This window comes from Scyliorhinus torazame, chromosome 10 (genome assembly GCF_047496885.1).
Source record: "Scyliorhinus torazame isolate Kashiwa2021f chromosome 10, sScyTor2.1, whole genome shotgun sequence".
In the NCBI taxonomy this organism is placed as follows: Eukaryota; Metazoa; Chordata; class Chondrichthyes; order Carcharhiniformes; family Scyliorhinidae; genus Scyliorhinus; species Scyliorhinus torazame.
Genome location: NC_092716.1, coordinates 111,462,249 through 111,486,928, shown reverse-complemented (window position 1 = coordinate 111,486,928; position 24,680 = coordinate 111,462,249). Strand labels below are relative to the sequence as shown.

The 24,680-nt window shown below is 48.1% G+C and overlaps 1 protein-coding gene across 4 annotated transcripts in view; it reads left to right on the top strand.

Annotated features, from left to right (window-relative positions):
- fcsk (fucose kinase) overlaps positions 1-24,680 on the top strand; it is a 497,568-nt gene that overhangs the window by 231,622 nt on the left and 241,266 nt on the right. The window lies entirely within an intron of this gene.

The following is a 24,680-nucleotide window of genomic DNA, read 5'->3' as shown; positions in this document are numbered from 1 at the left end:
TTTTGTGACACCTTTTAGAAGAAAATTCTCCTCTTTACAAAAAGGAACACTCATAACAGAGAATGATATACAACAGAAACTTTTAAATGTAGACTGCTAGGGCTTCCCCAATGACTCATTAGGTAAACATGGTGAGGCACCGCAAAGGAACATAGGAGTCAGGCGATTGATGACATTGAAGGCTACGTCCATTGTGTTCATGTTGAAAAAGAGCTATCTAATCTAATCCCACCCTCTAGCTCTTGGTCATAGCCCTCTAGGTTGCGGCACCTCAAGTGTGTATCCAAGTGATTTTTAAATGTGACGTGTAAGCTACTACCTTTTTCAGATAATGGGTGGAAAAATGGCTCCTTAATTCATGTCTCGACTTTCTACCAATTGCTTTAAATCTATGCCCTCTGACCTATCTGGTAATGGAAATTGGTCTTTCCAATCCATTTGATCTGGAATCCTCATAATTTTATTCACCTCAATTCAATCTCCCCTCACGTCCTGTTTCAAAGGAAATAATTTCCACCTTTCCAAATTTTCCTCCGAGTGAAGATTCTTCATTCCTGGCAAAATACACGCCTGTCTCCTATCTGCCATCTCTAATGCGATCACATCCTTTGAATAATGCAGTGACTTTTAAGGATCTGTGGACACACACTCAAGTATATCTGGTCCTCTACACTTCTCCGAAATCCTGCCTTTATGGTATATTGTCTTCCCTTGTTTGTCCTCCTAAAATTCATTATCTCGCACTTCTCCAGACTAATTACATTACTCACCTGTCCAGTCCATTTATATCTTCCTGATTATCAACCATACTGTCAATTTTTGTATCACCTGCAAACTTCTTAATCATGCCCTCAACATTTAAGTCTAACTAATATATACCACGAATAACAAAGAACCCAGTTCTGAGCCCTGTGGAACCCAACTGGAAATAGTTTTCCAATCATAAAAACACCAGTTGACCATTACCCTTCCTACCACTGAGCCTGGTTTGGATCCAACATTCCATTTTCCCTTGGATCACAGGAACTTTTCATTTTCCAGCCACTCTGCCATGTGGGACCTTTTTTCTTATGGGCTTGGGAAATTAACGTTGCTCTCAATGCCAGCATTTATTGCCAATCCATTTGGTGTAGGTACACCCACTGTGCTGTTAGGAAGGGTGTTCAGGAATTTGACCCTGCATATATGATTTTTTTCAGCAACAACATTTTATACTTGCATTAGTAGACAGCCTCCATTTTTCACCTAACAAATGCATGTTTTACTTACCGGTACCTTTTAACTGGACCCAAGGAATCAAGCATAGGGGCTATGTTACAAAGATGCAGGGGAGTTTAATACGCACTCAGTCTTGGCGTCAAACGCTGAAGACATTTCAAAATAACGACCACCCACACTCAAGCCGGCGATCACTTTTATACTTGGCATGTAAGCCCCTCACCCCAGTCCTGTTTTGGAGGGATTTTTCAAGGCTTCAAAGGTTGGTTGACTCGTTGCCTTATACATGGACATTTGTGATAGGTTTTAAGGAGGAGAGAGAGATGTGTTGATTTTGGGGAGGGAATTTCAGAGTTGAGGTGGGGCAAAATACATTGGGGGTGTGCAATAGGCCACAATCTGAGAAACACAGAGCTCTTGAGAACTGTACGAGGTTACAGAGATGGGGTGATTCCACCACCTGAACAGTACACCTATGTAACTTCCTTTGGTCGTTTGAGGCGTAAACTAATCCTTCTAGTTTGGCATCTCCAAATCTGAATACCACTCCCTCTACGCCTGTATGCAAATTTTTGATCCAAACATTGAATAGAAATGGCTCCAGAATTGAAGTCTGAGAGAGACCACCAACTGCTTCCAACCACTCTGAAAAGTTGACTTTAGCTCCTAATCGGTTTTCGCCCAGCTAACCAATTTTCAATCCAATTTCTCCTTCATCTCCAACCAATACCCCTTATCCTTCTGTAGTTATATTACATGTATCAAAGGCTCTGCTAAATGAGACCTCGTTTCCCTATTTGCCACACCCAGTGCTGATGGTGTAACAAGGTTCCCACCCACAAAGTGCCAACATGGTAGTGTAACCTGTGACAGGGGCCAGTGCCTGGGAACCCCATTGGGGGCGGGTTCCCGTTCTGTTTGTAATGGGGCTGGGACCCCAATGCTGAAGCTTGTATTCGGTGGGAGTAGGGGTTTCTTTCTGTGTCGATTGGAGCGTCCTTTTAAGATGGCACGCTGATCTCTGTGGAGTCGGCATCACCAGCTCTTACCAGGCCCCACCGTGCACAGTGATGGCACAAACCATGCCCACTGATTTTTCTTTTCAGAGTGGTACAAGATCTGGACTATAAACCTAGCTGTGCAGCTAAAAAGCTATACACTGGGTTAAAGTCTGTGGTAGTATGTATTGGGGGTCATGTGGGACTGGAAGCCCTAATGTCATTGGCTGACAGATCCCGGGTCCTGGTTGGCCGTTGACCTCATACTCCGCCCTGAAGGCGAAGTATAAGAAGCCGGTGCCTTCCCCCGCATGCCAGTTTACTATCGGGCTGCTGGGGAACAGACACGCTTAATAAAGCCTCATCGACTTCACTCTATTTGTCTCATGGAGTCTTTGTGCGCCACAAAGTCAGAGTCTGAAATTCTGACAAAATATTGTAAAATTCTGCTCCATGCAAATTACCCCAGTGCATCTTCCCATCTACCGTGTCCTTTAGTTCTTCGAAGAATTCTGAGGTTTGTCTCATACCATCATCCCTTTTGAAAACTGTGCTTGTTATTTCCAGCTACTTTCTCTATGACTATTGATAATTTCTGACTTAAACCTTTACCGACGGCTGATGTTTAGTTAATTGTCAAACGAATACCAGGATTAGTCTGTCTTTTCTGAAATAGGTGCAATGTTAGCCATTCTCCAGTACTCTGAAGCATAACCACACTCAATAGGAGCCTGAAATATAATCTCTGCCATTTTAAATCCCAGTCTCCGGATTCTATAATGAATCCCATCAATTACTGGTGTTTTCTCTTCCTTTGGCATCACTGACTTGTCTAACATTTCAGCCTGATCCATCAACATTTGCTCTTCTTGACTACTTTATGATTCACCTTTGGTCTCGTGATGAGCTGCATTGCTTACGGAGCTTACAACCGGTGCTGAGATCGGGCTGCAGACCGAAGTGGCCGATGGTGGCGTTGACACGGGAACGGGTCAGCCATGTTCTGCTATGATTGTCACAGAGGTGCTATATCTGATGGTTCATTCACTTGTTGGTTGACGGCTGATTGCCACCTCGACTGGTGCACTGAAAACCTATTTACTGTCTAAATTGTATAGTTGTACTTTGCCTGATGCATTTTGAGAGATCTGCATTGACAAAACGGACCTGGTAGTGAGGAGGAAATAGGCCCCACGTGACCGGTGGTAAAAGAAGAGGAGAGATAAAGTCACTGCGCAGCGGAAAAAGATGAGCAAAAAAGGCTGGATCAGGGAGAAATACTGTGAGACATCTGGATAAGTGGCGGGCCTTTTGGTTAAAATTATACCTGCGGAACTAGGGTGAAGTAAAGCTTCTGTGGAATGGAAATGGGTGGCTAAAACCGTGAAGAACAGGAGCTAAAATTCAGCCTCAAATGTCAGATTTGTGAAGGACCATTTGTGTTTGGAATTGATGCCATAAATGCTAAGAGGTGTGCTGGTAAATCCATGAAATCTATCTTTGTGCCTGCCATTTAAAGTGATTTATAGGTTATATTAAATTCAATTTGCCTGTTAATTCATATTCAATTAATGTTGATTTTAGTTAGATTCTTAAAATAACAATTATAAAAGAAGTGAAATCTTGCATTAAGTTGGGAACCAACATGAGTACTTTTGATGCGTAGGCCTTTTGTGCAGAGGAAGGATTTGCTCTTGTCTTAGTGCCTTGAAATAGTTGACCAAAAATAATTTGAAGGCAGTAGCAGTGATTTGAGCTGGACTTAAAATCAGAATCTACAAAGGCAGAAAACATTGAATAATTGATTCACTTGGAGATTGAAAAAAACCTTTTCCTGATAGTACTCAAGTAGAACTAGCTTCAAGTTAACATTTAAATAAGAAAAAGAACGGGAAAGAGGCAATTCAAAATAGAGAGGATGAAATTGGAAAGAGGAGCAAGAGAAAGAAACATGAAAAAATTTGAACTCCGAAGAAAAAAAATATTACGATCCCAGACCAGACCCCAATAGTGGCTATGATTTTGGACTGAAACCCCAAGATTTTAGAAAGAATGATTCACTCCAGAAGCGATTGCATGAAAGAAATAGGGCTTTGGTATTTCTTAAACAAAATTTTATTATAAATACAATATTGATCTTTTAAAATTCACATCCGAAAAAGAACAGCTTACAATTGCCCCTTAACACTGCTACTCAACATCCCATTAAACAACAAGAAAAGAAACATACAGCTCTTAATCCAGTTTAAAACTAGCAGGGCATGAAGTATTACTTGCTTTATAAAACAGATTTAGCTCCGGTTGGGAGCCCTTCGAGTCTGTCTGAATATCTTCAGATAACTGCTTCAACTGGGTTGTTTCAGCCTCTTTTTTGTCTTCAGACAAGACTGTTCTGCTCTGAAATATAATTATTTTAACTATCCTACTTGCAAGAAATTATGGACTCAGTCAGGCAGATCAGAACTCAGCTCCTCTCTCTCTCAAACATTCGCCAAATTCTCTGCTTTTCTGGGCTCCACCCAACAATGACCTCGTCTCCCCAAGCTAAATAACTAATTATCTCTGCAGGCTGCAAAAGCACATTAACTCCCCAGTGACATCCCAGTGGAACCTAAGTCCATTAGCCTAGACTGAAAAACACATTCCTTGTCAATCTCAACTGCTAAAAACACCCAGGCTCTACAAAACAGAATTATTTTTAAACAGACACGCTCTGGCCCAGTCTTATAACCTTTAAATTGCCCAATACTGAGAAGCCAATATTCTTAAAATCCTCCAATAGTCACACCTCCTCCCTTAAAGAAAATGAACCAGCAATGTAAGCAGTTCTTAATGGAATTGCCTCCAGAAATCCAGTAGACACATCTATTATGGTCAACAGATACTGATTCCCACTTTTGGTTTTAGGCAGGGGGCCCACGCAATCAATTCGGACCCTAGTAAAAGGTTCCTCATATTAAAGGTGCTGGTTTGATTACTGCCTGAGGTTTCCCTATTAGCTGATATGTGGGACATAGAATCATAGAATTTATAGTGCAGAAAGAGGCCATTCGGCCCATCGTGTCTGCACCTGCCCTTGGAAAGAGCACCCTACTTAAGACCATGCCTCCACCCTATCCCCATAATAGGACGGTAGCACGGTAGCATTGTGGATAGCACAATTGCTTCACAGCTCCAGGGTCCCAGGTTCGATTCCGGCTTGAGTCACTGTCTGTGTCGAGTCTGCACATCCTCCCCGTGTGTGCGTGGGTTTCCTCCGGGTGCTCCGGTTTCCTCCCACAGTCCAAAGATATGCAGGTTAGGTGGATTGGCCATGATAAATTGCCCTTAGTGTCTAAAATTGCCCTTAGTGTTGGGTTGGGTTACTGGGTTATGGGGATAGGGTGGAGGTGTTGACCTTGGGTAGGGTGCTCTTTCCAAGAGCCGGTGCAGACTCGATGGGCCGAATGGCCTCCTTCTGCACTGTAAATTCTATGAAAATCCAGTAACCCCACCTAATCTTTTGGACACGAAGGGGCAGTTTACCATGGCCAATCCAACTCACCTGCACATCTTTGGACTGTGGGAGGAAACTGGAGCACCCGGAGGAAACCCACACAGACACGGGAAGGAAGTGCAATCTCCGCACAGACTCACCTAAGGCCGGAATTGAACCCGATCCCTGGAGCTGTGAAATAGCAGTGCTAACCACTGTACCACTGTGCTGCTCATGTAACTGTTTGTAACAGAAGACAATGGTTTCAGTCTTCCCAATATTTAATTTTTCTTAATTTAAAAAAAATAATTTTTATTAAGGTTTTCACAGAATATCAGTAACAAAATGAAAAAGGAACCCAACAGTGTTAAGTACAAAACACAGTCCAAAAAAGCAACCCTCCATACCCCCCTCCCCCCTGTACATAAATAATAAATTAACACCCCGACTTAACACAAAGCAAACATAGCAAATATATACACCCCCTCAGACCCCCCATTGTAAATAAACAAAAATAAAGTAACCGCCCCCCCCCCCCCCCCCCGCAAGTTGCTGCTGCCATTGACCAATGTCTACCGTTCTGCCAGGAAGTCTAAGAACGGTTGCAACCGCCTAAAGAACCCTTGTACCGACCCTCTCGAGGCGAATTTCACCCTCTCCAACGTAATAAACCCCGCCATATCATTGATCCAGGATTCCACGCTTGGGGGCCTCGCATCCTTTCACTGAAGAAGAATCCTCCGCCGAGCTACCAGGGACGCAAAGGCCAGAGTACCAGCCTCTTTCGCCTCCTGCACTCCCGGCTCCTCTGCCACCCCAAATATTGCGAGCCCCCAGCCCGGCTTGACCCTGGAACCTACCACCCTCTACACCGTCCTCGCTACACCCTTCCAAAATTCCTCCAGCGCTGGGCATGCCCAGAACATATGGGTGTGATTCGCTGGACTCCCCAAGCACCTAACACACCTGTCCTCGCCCCCAAAGAACTGGCTCAGCCTTGTCCCGGTCATGGGTGCCCTGTGCAGCACCTTAAACTGTATGAGGCTGAGCCTCGCACACGATACAAAGAACAAAACAAAGAACAAAGAAATGTACAGCACAGGAACAGGCCCTTCGGCCCTCCAAGCCCGTGCCGACCATGCTGCCCGACTAAACTACAATCTTCTACACTTCCTGGGTCCGTATCCTTCTATTCCCATCCTATTCATATATTTGTCAAGATGCCCCTTAAATGTCCCTATCGTCCCTGCTTCCACTACCTCCTCCGGTAGCGAGTTCCAGGCACCCACTACCCTCTGCGTAAAAAACTTGCCTCGTACATCTACTCTAAACCTTGCCCCTCTCACCTTAAACCTGTGCCCCCTAGTAATTGACCCCTCTACCCTGGGGAAAAGCCTCTGACTATCCACTCTGTCTATGCCCCTCATAATTTTGTATACCTCTATCAGGTCTCCCCTCAACCTCCTTCGTTCCAGTGAGAACAAACCGAGTTTATTCAACCGCTCCTCATAGCTAATGCCCTCCATACCAGGCAACATTCTGGTAAATCTCTTCTGCACCCTCTCTAAAGCCTCCACATCCTTCTGGTAGTGTGGCGACCAGAATTGAACACGATGAGGAAGAGTTCACCCTCCCTCGGGCATCTGCCCACGTCCCTTCCTCGATCTCCTCTCCCAACTCCTCCTCCCACTTACCTTTCACGTCCACCACCGAGGCCTCCTCCTCCTCCTCCTGCATCACCTGGTAAGTTTCCGCGATCTTTCCCACTCCCACCCACTCCCCCGAGAGCCCCTGCCCTGTACTGTGCGTGGCAGCAGCCGCGGGAATTCTACCACCTGCCGCCTGGCAAACGCCCTTACCTGTAAATACCTAAAGGTGTTCCCGGGGGAGCCCATACTTCTCCTCCAGCTCACCCAGGCTCGCAAACTTCCCGTCCACAAACAGGTCTCCCAACCTTCGTATCCCTGCCCTGTGCCACCCCGTAAACCCTCCATCTGTTCGCCCTGGGACGAACCGGTTGTTTCCCCGTATTGGGGTCCACACCGAGGCCCCAACTTCCCCCCTGTGCCGCCTCCACTGCCCCCAGATTTTGAGGGCAGCCGCCACTACCGGGCTCGTGGTATACCTCATTGGAGGGAGCGGCAACGGGGCCGTTGCCAGCGCCCCAGACTCATACCCACACAAGACGCCGTCTCCAGCCTCTTCCATGCAGCCCCCTCCCCTCCATCACCCACTTGCGCACCATCGTCGCATTGGCGGCCCAGTAGTACCCATAGAGGTTGGGCAGCGCCAGCCCCCCCTATCTCTACTCCGCTCCAGGAACACCCTTCTCACCCTCGGAGTCCCTCGCGCCCACACAAACCCCATTATGCTCCTGTTGACCCGTCTGAAGAAGGCCTTCGGGATAAGAATGGGGAGGCACTGGAACACGAATAAAAACATTGGGAGCACCGTCATTTTGACTGCACCCTACCCGCCAAGGACAGCGGCAATGCGTCTCACCTCTTGAACTCCTCCTCCATTTGCTCCACCAGCCTTGTGAAATTAAGTCTATGCAGGGCCCCCAGCTCCTGGCCACCTGAACCCCCAAATACCTGAAGCTCCTATCCGCCCTTTTTAGTGGGAGTTCGCCAATCCCACTCTCCTGGTCCCCTGGGTGAACCACGAACAGCTCGCTCTTCCCCATGTTGAGCTTGTACCCCGAGAAATCCCCGAATTCCCTAAGGATCCTCATTACCTCCGGCATTCCTCCACCGGGTCCGCCACATACAGAGCAAGTCGTCCGCATAGAGCGACATCCTATGCTCCTCCCCACCCCGCACCAACCCCCTCCAGTTCCTCGACTCCCTCAGTGCCATAGCCAGGGGTTCAATTGCCAGTGCGAAGAGCAGGGGGGACAGGGGACACCCCGCCTCGTCCCTCGGGGCAACCAAAAGTACTCGGACCTCCTCCTGTTCGTGGCCACACTCGCCATCGGGACCTCATACAACAGCCTAACCCACCTGACAAACCCCTCCCCAAACCCAAACCTCTTCAGCAGCTCCCAAAGGTACCCCCACTCTACCCTATCGAAGGCCTTCTCAGCGTCCATCGCCACCACTATCTCCGCCTCCCCCTCCCTCGCCGGCATCATGATAACGTTCAGAAGCCTCCGCACATTCGCGTTCAACTGCCTCCCCTTCACGAACCCTGCCTGGTCTTCGTGGATGATCTGCGGCACACAATCCTCAATCCTCGTGGCTAAGACCTTCGCGAGCATCTTGGCATCTACGTTTAGCAACAAAATCAGCCTGTAAGACCCACACTGCAGGGGATCCTTGTCCCGCTTCAGGATCAAGGAGATCAGTGCCCGGGACATCGTCGGGGGCAAAGCCCCCCCCCTCCCTTGCCTGATTGAAGGTCCTAACTAGCAATGGGCCCAACAGGTCCATATATTTTTTATAGAATTCGACCGGGAAACCGTCCGGCCCCGGTGCATTCCCCGCCTGCATGCTCCCTATCCCTTTGGTCAGCTCCTCCAGCCCAATCGGGGCCCCCAATCCCGCCACCAGTCCCTCCTCCACCTTCGGAAACCTCACTTGGTCCAGAAAGCGGCCCATCCCTCCCTCCTCCAGTGGGGGCTCAGACCGATACAATTCCTCATAAAAGTCCCTGAAGACCCCATTGATGCCACCCACTCCGCACCACACTCCCTCCCCTGTCCTTAACTCCCCCGATCTCCCTAGCTGCGTCCCGCTTCCGAAGCTGATGCGCTAGCATCCGGCTTGCCTTTTCCCCATACTCGTAGACCCGCCCCCTGGGCCTTCCTCCACTGCACCTCCGCCTTCCTGGTGGTCACCAGGTCGAATTCGGCCTGGAGGCTGCGCCTCTTCCTCAACAGTCCTTCCTCAGGCACCTCCGCATACCTCCTGTCTACCCTCACCATCTCCCCCACCAGCCGCTCCCTCTCCCTCTGCTCCCTCCTCTCCTTGTGGGCCCTAATGGAGATCAGCTCTCTCCTAACCACCGCCTTCAGCGCTGGTCCCTCTCCTCCTCCCATACCATCCCCACTCGGACCTCACCGTTATCGTTGGCCTCCAGGTACCTCTCTATGCATCCTCGGACCCGCTCACTCACCTCCTCGTCTGCCAACAGCCCCACCTCCAAGCGCCACAACGGGCGCTGGTCCCTCTCCTCCCCCAGCTCTAAGTCTACCCAATGCGGGGTCTGATCCGAAATGGCTATCGCCGAGTACTCGGTATCCTCTACTCTCGCTATCAGCGCCCTGCTCAAAATAAAAAAGTCGATCCGGGAATAAGCCTTATGGACATGTGAGAAGAATGAAAATTCCCTAGCCCCCGGCCTTGCAAATCTCCAAGGGTCCACCCCTTCCATCTGGTCCATAAACCCCCTCAGCACCTTAGCCGCCGCCGGCTACCTACCCGTCCTAGACCTGGAGCGATCCAGTGCCGGATCCAACGCCGTGTTAAAGTCTCCCCCCATTATCAGGCCCCCCACTTCCAAGTCTGGGATCCGACCCAACATGTGCCGCATAAAACCCGCATCGTCCCAGTTCGGAGCATGCACATTGACCAGTACCACCCTCTCTCCATGCAGCTTACCACTTACCATTACGTACCTACCGCCATTATCTGCCACAATGCTCAACGCCTCGAACGACACCTTTTTTCCCACCAAGATTGCCACCCCTCGATTTTTGGCAACCAGCCCCGAATGAAACATCTGACCTACCCACCCTTTCCTCAATCTTACCTGGACTGCCACCTTCAGGTGTGTCTCCTGGAGCATGACCACACCCGCCTTCAGCCCGTTCAGTCCCCTTACATTCCAGGTTATCAGCCGGATCAGGGGGCTAACCCTCCCCCTCCCCTGCCGACTAGCCATAACCCCTCCTCGGCTAGCCATGCGCCCGCACCCCAAGCCCGGCCCATTCCCCACGGCGGCAGACCCCCGTCTCGCGCCCCCCCCCCCCCACTCGCTCCAGCTCCCCCTTGACCATAGCAGCAGCAACTTGATTTAACACCCCCCCCCCGCCCCGGCTAGGACCTCTCCTAGCTGCTTTACTCCCCCCATTGCACTTCCGCAAGTCAGCTGACTCCTGCTGACCCCGGCCACTCCCGCCTCTCCTTCGACTCCTCCCATTGTGTGACACACCCACCTCTTCCATTCCCCATCCGCAGGCTCTCCACTTCCCCCTTCCATCCCAAGCGCGGGAAACAACCCTCACTTCCCCGCCCCGGCCCCGCCCCCTCCAGTCTTCAGCGCGGGAAAAAGCCCGCGCTTTCCACCTTCCCGGCCCCGCCACCTCTGAGGCACCTCCTTTTACAGGCCCAGTCCCCTCACCCCCGACACGCGCCACCCCCTCCCCTGCGGGGCCCCATCTCACTGCCGACCATCCACCCTTGTTCCATTTGCTTACCCCCCCCCAATAGCCCCCCCCGCCGACCAACCCAACCAAAACAGTGCCCAACCCGCCCTAACCACCCTCACCGACCAGAAAGAGAAAAACACAAAGAAAAAGAAACCAAGAGCAAAGGACCCCCCCCCTCAAAAAGTAACATATCAACCGCAGTCCCCAAACGCCCATCCCGACCCTCAATCTGTGTCCAACTTCTCGGCCTGAACAAAGGCCCACGCCTCCTCCGGACACTCAAAATAATGGTGCCAGTCCTTGTAGGTGACCCACAGTCGCGCCGGCTGCAACATGCCAAACTTCACCCCCTTCCTGTGCAGCACCGCCTTCGCTCGATTGTACGCAGCCCTCCTCTTCACCACCTCCGCACTCCAGTCCTGGTATATTCGAGCCTCTGCGTTCTCCCACCTGCTGCTCCTCTCCTTTATGGCCCACCTGAGCACACACTCCCGATCAGCGAACCGATGAAACCGCACCAGCACCGCCCGCAGAGGCTCGTTAGCATTGGGCCTCCTCGCCAACACTCTTATGGGCCCCTTCCAGCTCCAGGGACACCTGGAAGGAGCCCGCTCCCATCAGCGAGTTCAACATGGTAACCACATAGGCCCCCATGTCCAGCCCCTCCGGGAGGCCCCGAATCCGCAAGTTCTTCTGCCTCGACCGATTCTCCATCTCCTCGAACCGCTCCTGCCATTTCTTGTGGAGCGCCTCGTGCGCCTCCACCTTTACCGCCAGATCTCGTCCTCGTTGTCGGAGATCTTTTGTCGGGCCTCGCGGATCGCCACCCCCTGGGCCGTCTGTGTCTCCAGCAGCTTATCGATAGAAGCCTTCATTGGCTCAAGCAGGTCTGCTTTAATCTCCCTGAAGCAGCACTGGATAACCTCCTGTTGCTCCTGCGCCCACTGCATCCACGCTGCCCGCCGCCATTTTGTTCTTCTTCCCTCGCACCTTGTTCGGATCCACCACCACTTTTTTAGTCGCCCCGCTCCTGGTAAAAGCCATATACTGTCGGGGAACTATTGTACTCTCCTTCCCACAGTGGGAAACGTCGGAAAAATTCCGTTGGGAGCCCTGAAAAGAGCCCAAAAGTCAGTTTCTGCAGGAGCTGCCGAATGTGCGACTTAGCTCCGCATAGCCGCAACCGGAAGCCAACCCCAATATTTAATTGCCCAGAGTATGGCTGCAAGACCCCAGGAGGCAGATGATTGTGACCTGGAACATACGCAATTCGAATTCTGCCTGGCATGACAAGAGAATTTATTGCTGGGTAAACAAAACTGGAACCAGAGGTTATTAATTGTTATTGGCGTCCGTCCTCCTAAATGAGGATGACATAGGCTAGGCTTCATGATTTGTGTGTCCTCAGGTGACTCAACAGATCAATCCTGGAGTCACAGGGTTTGGAAAGACAGGACAAGAGTTGTCCGAGGAAGCCGGGTTCTCGAGCCAAATTCTGCTCTCATCGCTTCGCTTTGGCCGATTTTATGCCACCAACCTCCAACTATTGTGGTTTGTTGGATGAGGTACTGACCAAAGGGCATGGTTTAGGGCCAGTTCCTCTCCTGCACGAATGTCAATTTGTCCTATTTTCAACAAGGCCTTCAGAGTGTCCTTAAAACGTTCTATCTGTCCTCCTTGAGATCCGGCGCCATCTTTAAGTTGCGAAAAGAGAATCTGATTCAGAAGCCGATTATGTGGCATGCGGATACATTGTCCAGACGAGCAGAGCTGATTCCGCATGGTCATGCTTACGATGCTAGGAGGAATTAGCTTTGTTGAGGATGCCGGGTTCTATTTATTATCTTCTCACTTGATTTTGAGTAAGTATAGCAAAATTCAACTTCATCCTTATGCAGTCCAGGCCAATAAAAATATTTTTGTATTTTTGCTTGAGTTTTCCTTACTCCTATATGGAACCTCATGCGCTTCCCGCAAAACCTCATTTCTATAACCCACCAGTAATACCACTTCATGAACTTCTTCCCATTTCCCTGCTGCTTGAAAATGTAAAGGGCTCTATTTTCTCCTAATGCATTTGAAAAGTCCTCTCTTTTTCCTTTTCTGCACTGTCTTTTTATTTTGCTTCTGCCATTGTCAATCTCTCCTATTCCTTCATTTCCAATTTCGACATTTCTATTTTGTTCTGTTTATCGTTTTCCTCCATTTCTAATTGTTTTATTTGTAATTGAATTCTAGCTAATTCTATTGATTCGGGCTGTGTCTCTGGCAAATTTAAATATTGAGCTATGGCTTGCAATATCCCTCCCTCCCTCCCCCTTTTGATAAGGTTAACTGCAGCTTCTCCACCAAACCCAAAAGATTGGCTTTGGTCTCCCTTTGTAAACTATCCCAAGTAATCACTTTCATACCCAGGAACACTTCTGCAATTGAAAGAGCCATCTCCAGTCACTCATTATTTAAATTTCAAAACCTGAAAGAATACAATCGTTCTACACACATTGACTGTCGTTAAATTAGTAACCCCAAGCCAAACAAGGAATTATGCTTAAATTCATGGTAAAGAATCTCTAATCTTTTTAGGATCCCAGACCAGACCCCAACAGTGGCGAGGATACTGGACCAAAACCCCAATGTTTTAGTTTATTTTAAGACTTGTGTGGAAAGAATGTCTCCCTAGGAGTGATTGTATGAAATAAATAGGACTTGGGTATTTCTAAAACAAAACTTTTATTATAAATACAATATTGATCTTTTAAACTTCACATCTGAAAGAAAAAGCTTACAATTGCCACTTAATATGACGATTCAATTTCCCATTAAATAACAAGAAAATAAACATACAGCTCTTAATCCATCTTAAAATTGGCAGGGCATAGAGTAATATTTGCTTTATAAAAAAGATTTGGCTCCGGTTGGAACCCTTTCAGACTCTGGCTGAATATCTTCAACTGGGTTGTTTTGGCCTCTTCCTTGTCTTCAGACACGACTGCTCTGATTTAAAATATATATATGTTTTAAACTATCCGACTTGCAATAAATTGTAGACTCAATCAGGCAGCTCAGAACTCAGATCCTCTCTCTCTCAAAGCTTCTCCAAACTCACTCCTCTCCGCCTTTCTGGACTCCACCCAGCAATGACCTCCTCTCCCCAAGCTAAAAAACAAATTATCTCTGCAGGCTGCAAAAGCACATTAACTCTCCAGGGACTTCCCCAGTCAAACCACGGTCCATTAGCCGAGGCTGAAGGAATAAATTACTCTTCATCAATCAGGTGCTAAGAATGATCTTCTTATTAAAAATGTGTCAGAAGAGTTAAACACTCAGCTTGCTCACTTAAAAAAGTGAACCATCAAACTTAGGAGGAAAAAGTAATGGTAGTTGGAGAGGGCTTACAACAACTTGTACTAAAACTGCAGATAAAGCATGGACAGGAATTTTTAAGGGATATGGGCTTCGCTGGTTAGGCCAGAATTTATTGCCCATCCCTAGTTGCCCTTCAAAAGGTGGTGGTGAGTTGCCTTCTTGAACTGCTGCTATCTCTGATGTGTAGGTACACCCACTGGGCTGTTAGGGAGTTCCAGGATTTTGCCCCAGGAACAGTGAAGGAACGGCGATATATTTCCAGGGCGGTGAGTGACTTGAAGGAGAACCTCCAGCTGGTGGGGTTCCCAGGTATCTGTTGTTCATGTCCTTATAGATGGTAGTGGTCGTGGGTTGAATGGCGAGTTACTGCAGTGCATCTTGTAGATGGTACACAGGGCTGCCACTGTTCACCGGTGGAGGAGGGTTTGAATGTTTGTGGAAGGGGGAGCAATCAAGCGGGCTGCTTTGTCCTGGATGGTGTTGAGCTTCTTGAGTGTTGTTTGAGATGCACTCATCCAGGCACGTGGAGAGTATTCCATCACACTCCTGACTTGTGCCTTGTGGATGGTGGACAGGATGTGGCAAAGCAGACAGCAGCAGTACTCAAAGCAAATGATGAAAACGAAAGAAATGTGCTTTGAGCGAAGTTAAGAAAGCTGAGCCCAGTGTTAAAACTGTAGAACAAGATGACTGACAATTTCTACTTAGGTTTCAATTCAAAGCAGCCAGTACTCAGAAGCCAGGTGGACTCCCAGCAATCAGCAAAGTTGGTCTTGATAAGATTTTTAAAAAAATATTTTTTATTCTCCTCCTTTTTCACATTTTCTGCCAAATTTACACCCACCAACAATAAACAATAATCAGTAACAAATATGTCAATCCCCATATAAATAACAACGATCCCATCCCATCCCATCCTCCCACCAAACCCCAAACATTAGCCCGCTTGTTCACACAAATAAATGACAAAAAGGAATTAGGGATCACCCATAGTCACCTTTACTACACACAGCCCCCCTCCCCCCCAGCCCTCCCACCCATCCCCCCCAACTAATGTTAGATGTTATCCAGTTCTTGAAAGTGCATAATGAATAATGCCCATGAATTGTAGAACCCCTCCATCCTTCCCCTAAGTTCAAACTTAACCTTCTCAAGAGTCAAGAATTCCAACAGGTCCCCCCGCCACGCCAGGGCACAGGGTGGAGAGGTTGCTCTCCAACCTATCAGGATCCGTCTTCAGGCGATCAACGAGGCGAAGACTACAGCATCTGCCTCCGCACCAGTTTCCAACCCTGGCTGGTCCGACACCCAGAATATGGCCTCCCGGGGGCCCGGGTCCAGTTTCACGTGCACCACTTTAGAAATTACCCTAAAAACCTCCTTCCAGTAATCCTCTAGCTTTGGACAGGACCAAAACATATGGCTGTGATTAGCGCCCCCCGCCCTGGCAACGTTCACATACATCTTCTACTCCTTCAAAGAATTGGGCTCGTGAGGTGTGCTCTGTGTACCACCTTCAGCTGTATCAGCCCCAACCTCGTGCACGAGGTGGAGTCATTCACTCTCTGGAGCACCTCACACCAGAACCCCTCCTCCATATCCTCTCCCAACTCTTCATCCCACTTTGCTTTGACCCCTTCCAGTGGTGCCTTCTCCTCTTCCAAAATAGCTCCGTAAACCGCTGACACTACCCCCTTCTCCAGTCCCCCCGTCGTCAGCACCTCCTCCAGCAATGTGGAGGCCGGCTCCACCGGGAAACTCTGTATCTTCTTTCTGGCAAAATCTCGAACCTGCATGTATCTAAACATTTCCCCCTGCTCCAGCCCATACTTCGCTTCCAGCTCCTTCAATCCTGCAAACCGACCCCTAAGAAACAAATCTTTGTGTCTTAATCCACTTCTCCTCCCATTTTCGACAATTTCCATCCCACCACCCTGGCTCAAATCTGTGGTTCCCCCGAATCGGCATGTTCTTGATAAGATTAACCAGACTAAACAAACTGCAAAACTATTGGAACCTTCATGAATGCCATGCTTGGACCCAGACTTCACACTATCCATGGCAGATTTTGGAAGACAGCCACAAAGTGGTCGAACAGGAGTAGAGCTAAACCAAGATGGTCACAGCACAGACAAAGGAAAAAAACCAAGGAAGATTATTACAAATATAACCATAAATTAAATACAGCTGAACAAGTCTGAAAATGCATTCAGAGTATCTGAAAGGCAACATTAGGAATACAAAACTGAACGCCAAGCACAGAAATTCCAACAGAAGGGTCTGTAGCTCAAAAGAAAATCTGGGGAAAATGTGTAAGTTGCTTTAGCGCACTGTTCATCAATCAGCATTGAAGTACAGCATCTTAAGAAAGAACATGAAAGCAAATGAAAAGGGAGATCTTTTGAAAAGGCTAATTGAATTAACCAACAGTTTCAAGTTGAATACTCTAGAATGATTCATGGTCCAGTCCGAGTGTCTGAGGTAGTTATGGGAACTGCTTAGCTTAAATTTCCCTCATCAGTATTTGTCTTGAAGTATTTGTAGTGTATTGATGGAGCTTATTTCAGGAAGAATTGGCAAGCAACAATTGACCTCCATATCCTATGACCTAAGGAGATGAAAAATCACCAGGGTTCCCTGTACTGATCGCTATTCAGCGATCTCTGCCAAAAGGTAATGCGTATGGGCATCTGGGGAAAAAAAGACCATGCTGAACTGTGATGTTATCCATAGTTGAATAGCTTACCAACGCTATCTGCTAATGCTCCTTTGAAGAAGGTCCACTCAGATAGGGTACAGAGAGCTGTAGAATGTCGAATCCTGCCACAGTGTTAAAAATACCTTCAGGAGATAACAGGGACGGCAATTAGCAGAGGGAAAAAATCTTTTTTTTCCCCCCCCTGTACCAACAAGACAAGTGCTTATTCTGGGTCTCTTATCAAGATAACCCTTTGGTCATAAATCAGTAGCAGGCATGATTGACTGTCTTGAGCTGCCTCTTTTTCCATCAGTGTGTGGGCCATTCAATATTAATGAAGGCAGCAGGCTGTGGCTGCCAGCCCTGTCAAAATGATTGACAAAGATATTGGTCCAAGCAGAAGATTACAACCAGATTTCTGTTGTGATATTAGTCTGCAGCCACATGAGCCATTGGACAGTTTGGGAGATTTATTTTCTGTCAATCAAATGCTGACAGTGTTCAGTTAGTGCTTATAGGCTTGAGACATCTGCACATCAATGGGGCGAGACGACAGCACAGAAATATAGAGAGAACCACTTTTGCGATCGTCTTAGTTGCTTCAAGCTTAGTAGTCAGCCTACACAGGAAAGCTGGATTTTTGAAGGAACCCAATTATAAATTGAAAGGCAATTCAGGAGGGAGACAAAATAGGAAGAAAGTTTAACTCTTTCAGCACTAAGGGTAAGTAGATACTCCATGTTTTATTTGACTTTGAGCTGAGACTCATGCCTTGTACTCTCCCTACAATTGAGGTTGCTTACTTTAGCTGCAGAACACATTTATCTCACCACTAAAACTCTTATACCTGTTGTTGCCAACTACAGACTTGACTACTCAATGCTGCCCTGTCTAATTAACCATCCTCCAACATGGCCAATTGGAAGGATGCATTTCTATATAATTTGACGATAATATAGTTCATAAGGGTCTACATGGATATAATATAAGAAATAGGGGCAAGAGTAGGCCATTTGGCCCCTCAAGCCTGCTCTACCATACCATGGCTGACCTGATTGGTTTTTTTTTGATAAACAACCCCCCCCCCCCCCCCCCCCCCCCTGCTGACGATTAATTTTCCGCGAAGAAGTCGACAAAAAGGCGAACCCTGACAGTGACCCTCTCAGAGCGAACTTAATTTTCTCCAGACCGAGAAAGCTCGCCATATCCGATAACCAGACCTCCGGCTTTGGGGGCTTTGAGTCCCTCCATGCCAGCAGAATTCGTCGCCGGGCTACCAGGGAAGCAAAGGCCAGAATGTCGGCCTCGCTCTCCTCCTGGACTCCCGGGTCCTCCGAAACCCCCAAAATTGGCACCTCTGGACTCATCACCACCCTTGTTTTCAGTACCCGGGACACAACGTCCGCGAATTCCTGCCATAACCCCCTGAGTTTTGGACATTCCCAGAACATGTGGACATGGTTTGCTGGTCCTCCCGAACATCTGGTGCACCTGTCCTCTAATCCAAAGAATTTACTCATCCGGGCCACTGTCATGTGGGCCCGGTGGACGACCTTAAATTGAATCAGGCTGAGCCTCGCGCATGTTCCGGTCGCATTTACCCTGCTCAACGCCTCCGCCCATAAGCCCTCTTCTATCTCTCCTCCGAGCTCCTCTTCCCACTTAAGCTTCAGCGCCTCTGCCCCCATAAGTTCTTTGTTTCTATCTGAGACCCTTCCCTCCCCCACCCATCCACTGGACCCTACCCTGTCCTGGATCCCCCTAAGTGGCAGGCGTGGGAAGGATGGAATCTGCCTGTGTAGAAAGTCCCGCATCTGCAAGTACCTGAAATCATTCCCTCTCGCCAGCCCAAATTTCTCCTCTAGCGCCCTAATGCTCAGGAAGCTCCCTTCCAAGAACCGATCCCCCATCCTCTCAATCCCAGCTCTCCGCCATGCTCGGAACACACCGTCCATATTCCCCGGGGCAAACCGGTGATTGTCGCAAATTGGGGACCAAACTGATGCTCCCACTCCCCCCATGTGCCTTCTCCATTGGCCCCAGATCCGCAAGGTCGCCACCACTATAGGGCTGGTGGAGTACCCTGCCGGCGGGAGCAGCAGGGGCGCCATAACCAGGGCTGCCAAACTGGTGCCCCTGCATGAAGCGGCCTCCATCCACCCCCAAACCGACACCGCACCCACTATCCACTTCCTTATCATAGCTATGTTGGCCGCCCAGTAGTAATTACTAAAGTTTGGCAGCGCCAGCCCCCCTTCCCTTCGGTTCCTCTCGAGCATCAATCTCCTCACCTGTGGGGACTTTCCCACCCACACAAATCCCATAATCATTTTATTGACCTTGAAAAAAGGCCGCGGAATGAAAATGGGGAGACACTGGAATACGAACAGGAATCTCGGGAGGATCGTCATTTTAACCGTCTGCCCTCTCCCCGCTAGTGTCAGTGGGAGCGCATCCCACCTCTGGAACTCAACCCTCATTTGTTCCACCAACCGAGATAAGTTCAACTTGTGCAACCGGCCACAGTCCCTCGCCACCTGTAACCCTAAGTATCTAAAACTGTCCCCTACTAACCTAAACGGCAGCCCCCTCAGCCGACCTTTCTGGCCCCTCGCCTGGACTACAAACAACTCACTTTTTGCCATGTTCAATTTATACCCCGAGAACCGGCCGGATTCCCTCAGGATTCCCATGATTTCATCCATCCCAGCCACTGGATTCGTGGCTGGTTGTCGGCGTACAACAAAACTCTGTGTCCCACCACCACCACCACCTCCCCACCGGCCCGTTCCAACCCCTAGAAGCTCTTAGGCAATTGCCAGCGGCTATATTGCGAGCGCAAACAGCAGTGGGGAGAGGGGGCATCCTTGCCTCGTCCCTCGGTACAGTCTAAAATAGTCAGACGTTGTCCTATTCGTGCTAACACTAGCCTCCGGAGCCTGGTGCAGCAGTCTAACCCGAACCCAAATCATCCCAGCACCTCCGATAAGTAGTCCCACTCAACCCGGTCGAAAGCCTTCTCGGCATCCATTGCCACAACTACCTCTGCCTCCCTACTCTCCGGGGGCATCATGATCACATTTAGCAACCTTCTTAGGTTGGCCACCAGCTGCCTGCCCTTGACAAACCCGGTTTGGTCTTCCATAATAATGTCCGGCACACAATCCTCAATCCTAGCAGCTAAGAGCTTGGCCAGTATTTTAGCATCTACATTGAGCAGAGAGATCGACCTCCAAGAGCTGGTGCAGACTCGATGGGCCGAATGGCCTCCTTCTGCACTGTAAATTCTATGAAAATTCTATGACCCACATGCCTCCGGGTCTTTGTCCCGTTTCAATATCAGGGAGATGGTGGCCTGTGACATCGTCGGGGGTAAAACCCCTCTGTCTCTTGCCTCATAAAACCCTAACCAGCACCGACCCCACTATCTCAGAGAACTTTTTATAATACTCCACCGGATACCCACCCGGCCCCGGGGCTTTACCAGATTGCATGGCCCTCAAGCCCCCCAATATTTCTTCGGTCCTAATCGAGGCCCCCAGCCCGCCCACCAACCATACATAATAGGGCAACACAACATATACAATGTAACTACATAAGCACTGGCATCGGATGAAGCATACAGGGTGTAGTGTTAATGAAGTCAGTCCATAAGAGGGTCATTTAGGAGTCTGGTGACAGTGGGGAAGAAGCTGTTTTTGAGTCTGTTCGTGCGTGTTCTCAGACTTCTGTATCTCCTGCCCGATGGAAGAAGTTTGAAGAGTGAGTAAGCCGGGTGGGAGGGATCTTTGATTATACTGCCCGCTTTCCCCAGGCAGCGGGAGGTGTAGATGGAGTCAGTGGATGGGAGGCAGGTTCATGTGATGGACTGAGCGGTGTTCACGACTCTCTGAAGTTTCTTGCGGTCTGGGCCGAGCAGTTGCCATACCAGGCTGTGATGCAGCCCGATAGGATGCTTTCTATGGTGCATCTGTAAAAGTTGGTAAGAGGCAATGTGGACATGCCGAATTTCCTTAGTTTCCTGAGGAAGTATAGGCGCTGTTGTGCTTTCTTGGTGGTAACGTCGACGTGGAGATGTGCACCCCTAGGAATTTGAAACTGCTAACCATCTCCACCTCGGCCCCGTTGATGCTGACAGGGGTGTGTACAGTACTTTGCTTCCTGAAGTCAATTACCAGCTCTTTAGTTTTGCTGGCTTCCGTAGACCAGCTCACCCAGCTAGCCTGGTGACTCTCGACGCCGGCGCCAACAAGTCTCCCACCTATTGTTCCCTCTGACCCATCCCCCCTGCCCATCAACACCACTTAGCTGATCTGATTGTTAGCTCCACTTTCCGGCCTGCCTTCCATAACTCTCCACCCTCTTGTCGCTCAAAACTCTATCCAACTCAACCTTGAATATATTCAATGAACCAACCTCCATTGTCTTTCGGGAAGCGAATTCCAAAGACTAGTTACCCTAGGAGAGAGGAAATTCCTTCTCATCTCAATCTTAAATGAACAGCCTTTTATTTTTAAATTGTCTCTCCTAGTTTTTAGAACATCCACTCAGCATCTGTCAATCCCCCTCAGAATCTTGTATGTTTTGACAAGTTCACCTCGTATTCTGCTAAACTCCAATGAATATAGTTTCATAAAACAGCTCCTTCACCTCAGGAAGTGAACCTTCTGTAAACTGGTTTCAATGCAAGTACATACGTCCTTCGATAAGGAGACCAAAAAGGTATGTGGTACTCTAGGCGTGGTCTTACTAATGCCCTGTCCAGCTGTAGCAAGATTTCCCTACTTTTATACACCACCCCCTTGCAATAATGGCCAACATTCATTTGCCTTCTAAATACTTCCTGTACCTGCATGCTAACTCTTTGTTATTCATGTACAAGGACCCAGATCCCTCTGTACTACAGCATTCTGTAGTCATTAATTATTTAAATAATACTCACCTTTTCAAGTTTTTCTGCCAAAGTAAACAACCTTACATTTTCCCACATTATACCCATCCACCAATGTTTCACTTAACTATCCCGCTGCAGACTCTGTGACCTCCTCACAACTTGCTTTCCTATCTATCTTTGTATCATCGGCAAAATTGGCTACACCCAAGTAATGATCGAAAATAATTATGGCCCTAACACCGACCTCTTTGATACTCCGCTAGTTGCATTTTGCCAACTTGAGAATGATCCATTTATCCTGACTTTCTGTTTCCTATTGGTTAACCAATACTCTATCCAGTATGCCAACTGCAACACCATGAGCTCTTTGTGTAGTACCGTTTTACATGGCATCTGATTGAACCCCTTTTGAAAATCCAAATAGAATACAACTTCTGGTTCCTCTTTACCCACCATGCTTGTTACACCTTCAAAGAATCCTAATAGATGTGTCAAATGCGATTTACCTTTCACAAAACCAAGTTGATTCTGCCTAATAGTTGATTTTCTAAATGCTTTCCCCCCTACCCCCTTAATAACAGACTCTACCATTTACCCAAATGCCAAATGTTTTTATTTCAGATTTCCAGCATCTGTGGTATTTTTCTTTTCTATGACAAATGTTAGGCTAACTGGCCAATAGTTTCCTGCTTTCTGCCTTTGTCCTTTCTTAAACAGAGGTGTTGCATTGGCAATCTAGCAAAATTGGTACCTAGCAAAATCTGACAATTGTTGCCAGATTACAATCAGTGCATCTGCCATCTCGACAGCCACTTCTTTTAAGACCCGAGGATGCAGGCTAGGCTAGGCCCTCGATTTAGCACCGACCTGTGAAACCAATCTAAAGCCCATCTACACTATTCCCTTATCATCCATATGTTTATCCAATGACCATTTAAATGTCCTTAATGTTGGCGAGTCCACTACTGTTGCAGGCAGGGCATTCCTGTTTGTCAAACTTTAGTCCCATCAGGTTTTCAAGTATTTTTTCTGTCGTGATTGTGATTGTTTTAAGTCATCCCTCCCTTATGCCTCTTGATAGAAACAGCTGTGTATATCTGCATTTGTATACAGTGTTTGTTTGTTTGTGTATGTGTGTATATCTTTCTGTTTATGTGTAGATATTTCCTGTGACATGACACACAGTAAATCAGAAGATATGTCTTATGATTGTAGCCAATGTATTATTGTGCTGCTACACTATTCCTGCATCTACGCCGGTGCGTTAATGCTGCAAAAAAGACTTAAAAGGCAGGCTTATGTCACTTGGAGTTTCATTGTTGTTTCATCAGGCAAATTTGCAGATTTAAATTTTATTGTCGGTTTCAATCTACAGCTCAGGATCACCCAGCGTTTAAAGATTGTCTTGCATCCGTAACAGAATATGGTGTTCGAAACGAGTGGTGGGTGTGGGGGTGTGTGACTGATGCTCCATTTTGTTACCTATGTTTTACATATCTTTTCCATTCCCCTTCCCTTATTGAAGACGTTGAGTCTTGCTGGGGTAGAGTTCAAACAATGCCAATGCTTTCTGAAACTTCATTCAGATGGCAATTCTTCATGTATGTGAATGGGCGGCGAGTGTTAGTCTATTCCTTCGTAGGATGGGGGCAAGTACCACAGCTGAGTCCTATCCTCATTTAACATCCAGATCTTGTAATCAGCTAAGAACATAAGAAATAGGAGCAGGAGTAGACCATCCGGCCCCTCGAGCCTGCTCCATATTTCAATTTTCCCTCATCTTGCTGAATCTATAATCCTAAGATTATGTCCCATTCGTTTTAAATTCTAGACTGGCAAATAAACCTTGAACTTACTGATCTTTCTAATTAAGTTATCAGCCACTGAGCAGAGGTAGTCTAATGTACAGGACAACAGGACCTTTGTCCAGGTAGCCCAGTCAAACATGTGAGGCCATTAAATGCATTCCCAGCACTACCAGTGATCCAGTAGAGAAGCTCCAAGAACACCACGTTTGAATGAGGGAGGCCATGTAACCTAACTAACTCCTCTGTCCATGGTATCACATGGCAACCATCCCATTTCCACCCAATCCATCTACTTACTACATTGGATTCCAGACTCTTTCGCCTCCAATAGCTTACCATTCCAGGTCCTGACTGCGAAGAGATGCTGCCCAACTGTTCCAGATTGCCATTTACTAATATCTTGCATCTTTCAGTAAGGCCCCACTTATTCATCTTCTGACACCAGGGGTGGAGTTTAATCTGGCAAAGGGGGAGGGGAGTTCCTCGTTTTCTTCATGGTCGGGACTGGGATTGCCAGCTGGGTGGGGGAAAGGGGTTGGAAGAAAGGCAATGGGTGCTGTTGAACGAGGAACCTGCCGCAGAAGACTGCTAGCAAACCCAACACAGTTTTCTTACTGGTCTTCCCACGGCCCCTGTGACCCCAAATGGGACTCTGTCTGCCCCCCACTTTCCCAGACTACTTTCTGACCCCCTGGGCAGGAACTTCCCAATCCATGAGATTCATTCACCCCCAGGGGGATATTTCCTCCTCCTGCCCTGCCCTCCTCCTCTCCTCCCCTCCCATGGCGGGACCCGTGCAATTCCCGAAAGAATGCTTGTTATGTGAATTGGACATTCTGAATTCTTCCTCGG